Genomic DNA, 7,835 nt, shown 5'->3' on the forward strand with positions numbered 1-7,835 from the left:
GATATGCTTACCTTTAACCTTTGTGTGCTGTTTGGGTCTGTGAGACCCGTTTGCAGTGAAAAGAAAATGTATGATTTTGTTTTAAATGTTGAAGTGAAATGCATCAATCTGGTGCACTTCCAAAATGAATTTATGGATAGAGCTCTCAACACTCAGATGAAAGGGAGCTGTATACTTTTCAATAATCCAAACATCTTTAGAATATGATCACAACCAATAACAAATCATTTAAACTTGTGTATTCTTATCTTATGTTACCTAGTTAGCATTCTTTCTTTTTATTTATGCATTACTAATCACTCCCCTTTTAAACTGTTTACTGTCCTATACACATTGGAATGATTTCTTACTTTATTTTGTACAACTAGGCTATATTAAATGGATAAAGGTGTGTTTTCTCTCTCTCTCTCTCTCTCGCTCGCTCACAGTGGCTGTGTGCTCCTCCGTGGCGATGATGGCTTGCGTTAAAAGATAATAATAATAATAATAAACATAGGCCTATTTGTAAAATGGGGGGACACAAACGGGATTTCGAAAAGTGTCACGGTTAAACTCCTTATGAAGTGGTGAGGTGCCGCTCCTCATTGCTTTTCTTCCTGACTGTAACGCTGTTGTGTCTGTGTGTGAGAGCGTTTCACATGTGTGTATGAGAGATGTTTGCATATGTCTGCAAATGACTTTGGTTTCAGTTGTGTGTGTGTGAGCATGCTCGGATTGGCCATCAGGAGATTCGGGACTTTTTGGTGGGCCGCTGGCTTTGGCATAGGTGGGCCATGGACTTTCACAACGCCGGTACCGCATCCGCCGCCGCAAACACCCGCCGTTGCGAGGCTCTGGTGCAGCGGTGCTGTGAAAGTCCACCGCCGTTGCGAGTCTCCGGCTGTAATAATCCACTACCGCCCGCGAGGACTGTGGAAATTGATGTGAGATATTGTACCAAAGAAGTGTGATACATGTAAAAGGGCAGAAAGTCTTGTTGCAATTTCCAGACATTAAAAGAGGTCTGTTGAGTTCCCTGGTAATTATCAAATAGTAGCAGTTAAGTGAATACTGTTCAAGCAATACCTGTGTTTGTGTTTTATAGTGATTTCTCTGTTTTTATCCTTTCATAAATGTGAGGACTAAAATGGCGAGAGACAAAGGGCTGCAAAATAAGTTTTATTGCAGTGGGGGATGTAGAGGTATGCAACACAGGGTGAGTGGGTGTGGGGAGAGGAAATTCTGTTTGAGATCTCTGGCAGGCCAGGTTTTAAGGAAATCTATGTATCTTGAATAAGTATATGTGTGAGTTTATACATTCCTGTGTGTTAATAGTTGAAGGAACACAAGGTACATTTTTCCTCTCCAATATAGAGAGGTCTTTTATAGATTTCTGAAACAATGTTCCCTTTTTTTGTTAGAAATAGATAAGCACAATAGTTTTTTCTTTTGACTTTTTACCTGTTTATCAAAAGAGTGTTTTAAGCTATTTGTGAAGAAGGAAGATGCAGAATTAAGGGTGATTTCTGTTTGGAGTGTAAAGATTATCCCTGATAATGTTTTCTGGGTTAAACCATCGATAGGTTTTACAAATGGGAGGGACATTTTCCTTGAGTTTTAATGAGGTGCCTTCCCAACACCTGTGGCTTTCAAAGCTGCCAGGCGCTGATTTCCCTGTGAGATAGCGCTTTGGTATCTCCCCAATGAAACGCCACCCCTTCTTTTGTATTAGGGAAATGTTTTTCTGGTTGTTGGGTCTCTCTTCATGCGCTGACAAGACGACAGGATGTCCGCAGTGCGTGAATAAGGGCGGGAGTACTCCACACATTGCTTATATGATTCTTTGAATTGTATAAGTAATGTATTATATTATATCGTATTGCATTATTACTACTTTGTTTAATTAAAACGGATTATTGTTTAACTGGTATCCTGGTGTCTTCTAATTCCTTCCCTGTTATGATTTCAAGCAGGACTCGTCAAAACAACACGCGGTGAGGAGTTGGGTTGTAAAAACTCACACCTCGCAACAAGTGGTGACCCGACGTTAGCGAGTGGGAGTTCACAGGGAGTCACATCAGGAGCCAGCGGACGAAGCAGTCCAGGGGGGCACCTCGAAATACTTCTGACAACTAAAAACAGAGCTCTATACAAAAACACAGGTAAGCACGGATACCCGTTACACTCGAAATCTGTGATTTGGATATATTCAAATTTTTTAGAGTTGTCAGGAATATTTCTCAGTGTCATAGACTTTATGATAAAATAATGCAATGCATATATTAGTATAGGTAGGTAACGACGGACTACTGATCTCATAAGATAGTGTAATGCATACATTAGCATAGATAGGTAACGACGGACTATAAATGTAATATAATTATGCAATACATATAGAATAAAGTAGGTAACTTTGGACTACTCATGATGATAAAGCAAAGGTTAAGGACCTAGGGGATATGCTACACGTGAAGCGACGAGAAATGTAAGAAAATGGTGCAGGGCCCCGTTGGTTTTTACAGAAATCAAGTCGGCAATTTCAAGTCGGGGAAGTCCAGTGGGTTTCATAAGAAATGATATCCACCCAGGGCGAAACTGAATAATACTTCTTCAGCCTCATAGGACGCTGGAGTGTATTATATGTTATAAATCCAAGGGAGAGATACGCAAATTTCAAAAAGCCATTTTGAAACGAACGGAATCTCGTTCTCTTGTTCTGTGGGGTTATTAATCTAAGAAGCTAAACGTGACGATAAAGGATTCTGTTGACCTGGGTTTCGGCTCCATGAGGATGTCACATAGCTGAAAAGCCGTGTCGAAGCGCATTCTAAGGTCGCATTATCTGTTGAAATAAACATCGCACCAAAAAAGCTCGATAGACTGTACGGGGAATAATTTTCTGTGAATAATTACTAATAAGATAAGGGAGAAAAGTCAGATAAAGAATTGCGAAGTCAAGCTGGCTGGAGGCGTGGGTTTGAGAACGCCCCCACTTCACAGCTTTCCTCTGAAAAAGAAGGGAATAACATTGAAGATTAATAGATCAATGTGTCGTAGATATTTAAATAAATAAGAAACATTGCATTGTGAATTTCGTGGTATTTGTCATTTACTGAGAAGTTTACTTATATTTCAAAGGCATTTATTGCATACAGTAACGTTGAGGGAAAGTAATAGTACTGTTTGCTGAGTATATGAAGCAGGTTAAAGTTTGATTCAAATTGAACATAATAGTGGATTATTCCACCTAGTGTTTTTATAATATCATTAGTCGACATTAATTGTGTTTGTAAGTTTATGAAGAAGGAGTAGAAAGTAAACGGGAGGTTGTTATGAGTTTGTCAGTCAGAATGAATCTGTTAAATGGTTACGCATGACAGAGGTGTTGCACAAACACACCGGTGATTGATGAGAGGAAACTTGAGCCGGCAGCTGCAGGGCACAGGGAGTAAAAGAGAAAGACAAGTAGATGTTTTGAAGAGTTCAGGGAGAGTAAAACTTGTTTCTAAATAATGTCATATTGTTTTGTGAGTAAACATGAAATAAAAATATATTTACTAGATATAACAACAACAGGCTTAACTAGGTTGACAGAAAACTGCTATTAACCAGTTTCAGCAGCAACTGTCATATCTGTGTTCTAAAGAGAACATATGTTGCATTTACAATTCATATTAAGGAAGTCCACAATTGATACCATTAAAGACCTTTTTTGGTTTCAAATTAAAGAAGATTTTAAAGATGAAGTAAGCAGGACTTCAACTAGACAAAAGAGATTTTACAATGTGGTTTTACTACTTTTAATGGAGTAAAGAATCTGGGTAGACTACTGCCATTGATTTGTTTTAACATTCACATGTTTCAGCATTCCTGACCATATAGACACTCAGCCGTTTTATTTTGTAACCCTTTGGGGGAGAGATTTAAATTGAGTTTATCTCCAGTTGCTGATTTATTGTGATTTACAGCGGCACTGGAAAGTTGTGCGCCACCTTTGGGTTGTACTCTGAATCAGTGTGTTGGTGAAGAGTTGCTCACTACAGAAACAGGAGAACTGTGCAAAGAACGCATCTGAGGAGGGTTTGACATTTTGCGTGTACCTCGTTGCCAAGGCAACAGTGGTGGGAAGAGGAACAGCAGGTGTGGGGGATTCCTGCGGTGCAGAGGACAACGTGTGTCTGCTGACTGTAGCACATTGATCCAGAGGTGCCTTCCCCCTCAGGACATCCCAGTGCAAGAGTTTCATTGATCCTATTGACTACAGCTGCAGAGGACAACGCATTACTGACTGTTCACATTGTGACAAGATCTTGAGACAGGCTGGACTCAGACGGTTCAGACTCTGAGGAAAATATGCGATGATTTGACAGCATAACTGTGCAAGAGTTTTCCAGAGGGTGGTGTACAACAATAACATTAGTGTTTGAGAGGGGAGGCTGCTTGTTTAAACGATGGTCTGGAATACTGAAAAGATTAAAGTTTAATATTCTTGGTTGACAAACAAGACATCTGATTATTAGGTCACACATAATAATTTAGACATATAAACTAACTATGAGTAAAGGGATTAATGGAGTTCATATCCTAGGGAGGGTTAGTTAGGTTGCGAATACTTCGCAGGGTATTTGCTAATGTATTTTGAAGAACAAAAAACAAGGACACAAGTCCAATTTTGTTTTGTTTTTAGATTAAATTGTCCGTTACCAAAACTGTTCACCTTGTGTCTAGATTTGGACTTTGATGGTAAGGGAGTATTTAGGCTTATTTTTATACATCTGACATTTTAAAATATGTTTGCTGGTCACTAGATAGACATTGGTTAAGAACTTTTCTGAAGATTGAATATTTGTTCCATTTCTACATATTCCTATTTAAAAAGTAATTTTAGAGTAAAGAGGGCTGATGCTGAAATGGGAAATAATGTGGGGCCTTCAATCACCCAGTAAGGTTGCATATTATTGACGACCAATAGGGAGGAGGGGTCACTCGACCCACCCTGCAGTGGGTTTTAAAATCTTACTTGCAGCTTCACAGGAAGCGCACAGCACCAGATTATGAGTTTAGAGGACTAGCGGCACCACCTCCTAATGGACATTCATTTAGTTAGTAATTAACTGACATTTAGAGATGTTAAAAAGTAAAAACATACCTACCATGAGGGATGATTCCTAAGTTCAGCTACAAACCATTGATGAAATTACTTCTGTTTTTAGGTCCTTGATAAAGGAAGGAGTGATTGTTACATGTTCAGGACACCCAGGGTTCCACGCACTGTTAAAGAGGGTAACATTGTTCTTTAAGTGCACCAGAATTGAAGATAAATTAATAGAATGAGTTATGGAATACATAGCAGAGCTTTACAGATCCTAGTAATGTTTTGACACAAGATAATAGTGATGTACACAAGTTTCTGAATTACATCTATTAGACGTGTTGATATTGATTAGGTGTTAATGAACTGCAGTAGTAGTACAATAAGGAAGTGACATTTTTTTGGCTAACACTTTTCAGGGAATTTGGGAAAACAGAGATATCTTGAACATTATAGTTGGAATTGTGAATTAATAAATGATGGTGCTCCATATATACAGATTTTTATAGACGGAGGATGCTGGCCTGTGCTGGAACATCGGAGTCTCTGCAGAGCACGACACATGGCCAAAAAGACTGAGACCAACTGACCTTTGACCCTGACCGACAGGGTAACTTGGGAAGGCACTCTCAATGACTGACTCTGAGGTGTACCTGAACAAACCTGACCAGACCTGACTTTACAACCTGACAGTGTGAGTGAGTGTATGTTTGCATCTGATCAGTGCAACTGCATGATTTAAAACGATGACTAATCAAGCATGTTTTGGACTAACACATTATTTTTGTGTGATAATAATGTGTGAAATGACAGGTTTCCTAACATTGCACAAAAGGGGAAACCGTTTCTAACCTACTTGATATTTCACTCCCACAGGAGGTGGCGGTTTGCAGAATGTGAAACTCAAACTATGACATTTGAAGATTCTGTTTCTTTTAGGACTGAAAGAGGGAGAGAAACACTTCATTACACTGAAGTGTTTACTGTGGAAATAATGGATGTACATTTGGAAAAAATGTTTGGTATTGTCTTATAATCCATTATGACCTGAAGGTTTTCTTCCCATGCAGGATTTTGTTTACACATGAGATAATGTGTAAAAAAGAGGGAGTGTAAACTTCACAATGTACATTTTTTTTTTATTTAGGGACTGAAAGGAACCTGCTGCTCCAACTCCATTGTTCAATCTGACCATTGATTGACAGTTTTAGAATTGACCTGCTCCATATCTGGGGATAAGAGGCTGTTTGATGAATGTTGACATGTCTCTAATATTGATTGAGTTATAGCAGGTAACACAGATAAAGAATCAGTGGCCAAGGGGCTACCAGAGAGATGTAAGTCCAGAATGGAATACTGAAGAAGCTGACCTGTGAGTAATGTGTCAACTAATGTTTCAACAGGTATTAAAGTAACTGAGGTATGAAATGTAGAAAGAACATATTTACAGTTAAGCTAAAACATAGTAATGTAATGAGACACAATGTAATTTGGACAACATCATGTAACTAGTCTGGTAAAGAAGTGAAAGCCATAGACTTTATTGTTTAGGTCATTATGGGGATATACATTTCATCTAAATTCATAATAGAAAGACATTTGATGACAGTTTGTTGGAATTCTGTATTCATTTTTTCAGCGGGATAATATCTAAGAACTGACGGGTAAAAGCAGTATCACCAGGAAGCCATTCACTTTGTTAGTATTGTGATTTTGGTTGTTTTTGAATCCATAACATTAGTGTGTTTCTTTACCAGAAACATTAGCAGTTCAAATCATATTTAGATTTTTAATGGGATCTCAGGGATTTCATTTGAAGATAAACAGAAATTCAGAGCTATTGAAATATGTTATTTAGTTTACCTAAAGATGTTGGGGTTCTTATTTAGTGGGCACAGTCCAAGTATTAAGATTCTGAAGCTGCACAATTAATTTAGAAAACCTGTGCACAGACGTCTGTTGTTTTAAGACACCCCACCAACAGGCTCCAAGTGGCCACGCACTGGTGGGTCAAACAGCCGAGGGCCCCAAAGCCCGGAGCGTAGGCTTGAGGGATTTGTATCAGATTTCTCCACACAGGTAGTGGATGCCAAAAGGGGGACCCGAGACGCAGGAGGCTGACTGTCAACCCCAGGCTCTCCGGCCCCGACCGAGTGACCCAGAGGACATCCCATGCCGTCCGCCTACAAGGAAAGGGGGACAACTGGTACCACTGGAGCCAGTGTGCGGCGGGGGAAAACACCTGCGAAGACCCTAGACGACATCAGGACAGATCTGGCTCTCGTCATGGAGGTCGACTCGGATGCTGTCATCAGCGGATTGGAGGAGAAGGACCTCGAGGACATCCATCCAGCAGTCGTCCCAGGAGGCATCATCATCGGACTGGAGAAGGAAGATCGGGAGGACATCTATTCAGCATCGACTCGGAAGCCGCCATCAGCAAGCCGGAGGAGAAGGAAGACATCTCTCTAGCAGGCAGCCCAGAAGCCGCCGTCAGCGGATCAGAGGGGACAAAGACACGGCAAGCCAGGACGGCACAGGGGACTCCACTCTCCGCTGAAACAGGAGTGTGTGTTAAGTGCAACAAGATGGTGTATGGAGCCAGCCAGGCCTGCCAAGCTATGGGCAGCCTCTACCATGACAGCTGCTTCACCTGCAGCGCCTGTAGTCGAAGGCTGAGAGGGAAGGCGTTCTACTATGACGCAGGAAGGGCTTTCTGTGAAGAGGACTTTCTGTACTCTGGGTTCCAGCAGTCTGCAGACAA

Source organism: Pseudochaenichthys georgianus, chromosome 23 (assembly GCF_902827115.2).
Source record: "Pseudochaenichthys georgianus chromosome 23, fPseGeo1.2, whole genome shotgun sequence".
NCBI lineage: Eukaryota > Metazoa > Chordata > Actinopteri > Perciformes > Channichthyidae > Pseudochaenichthys > Pseudochaenichthys georgianus.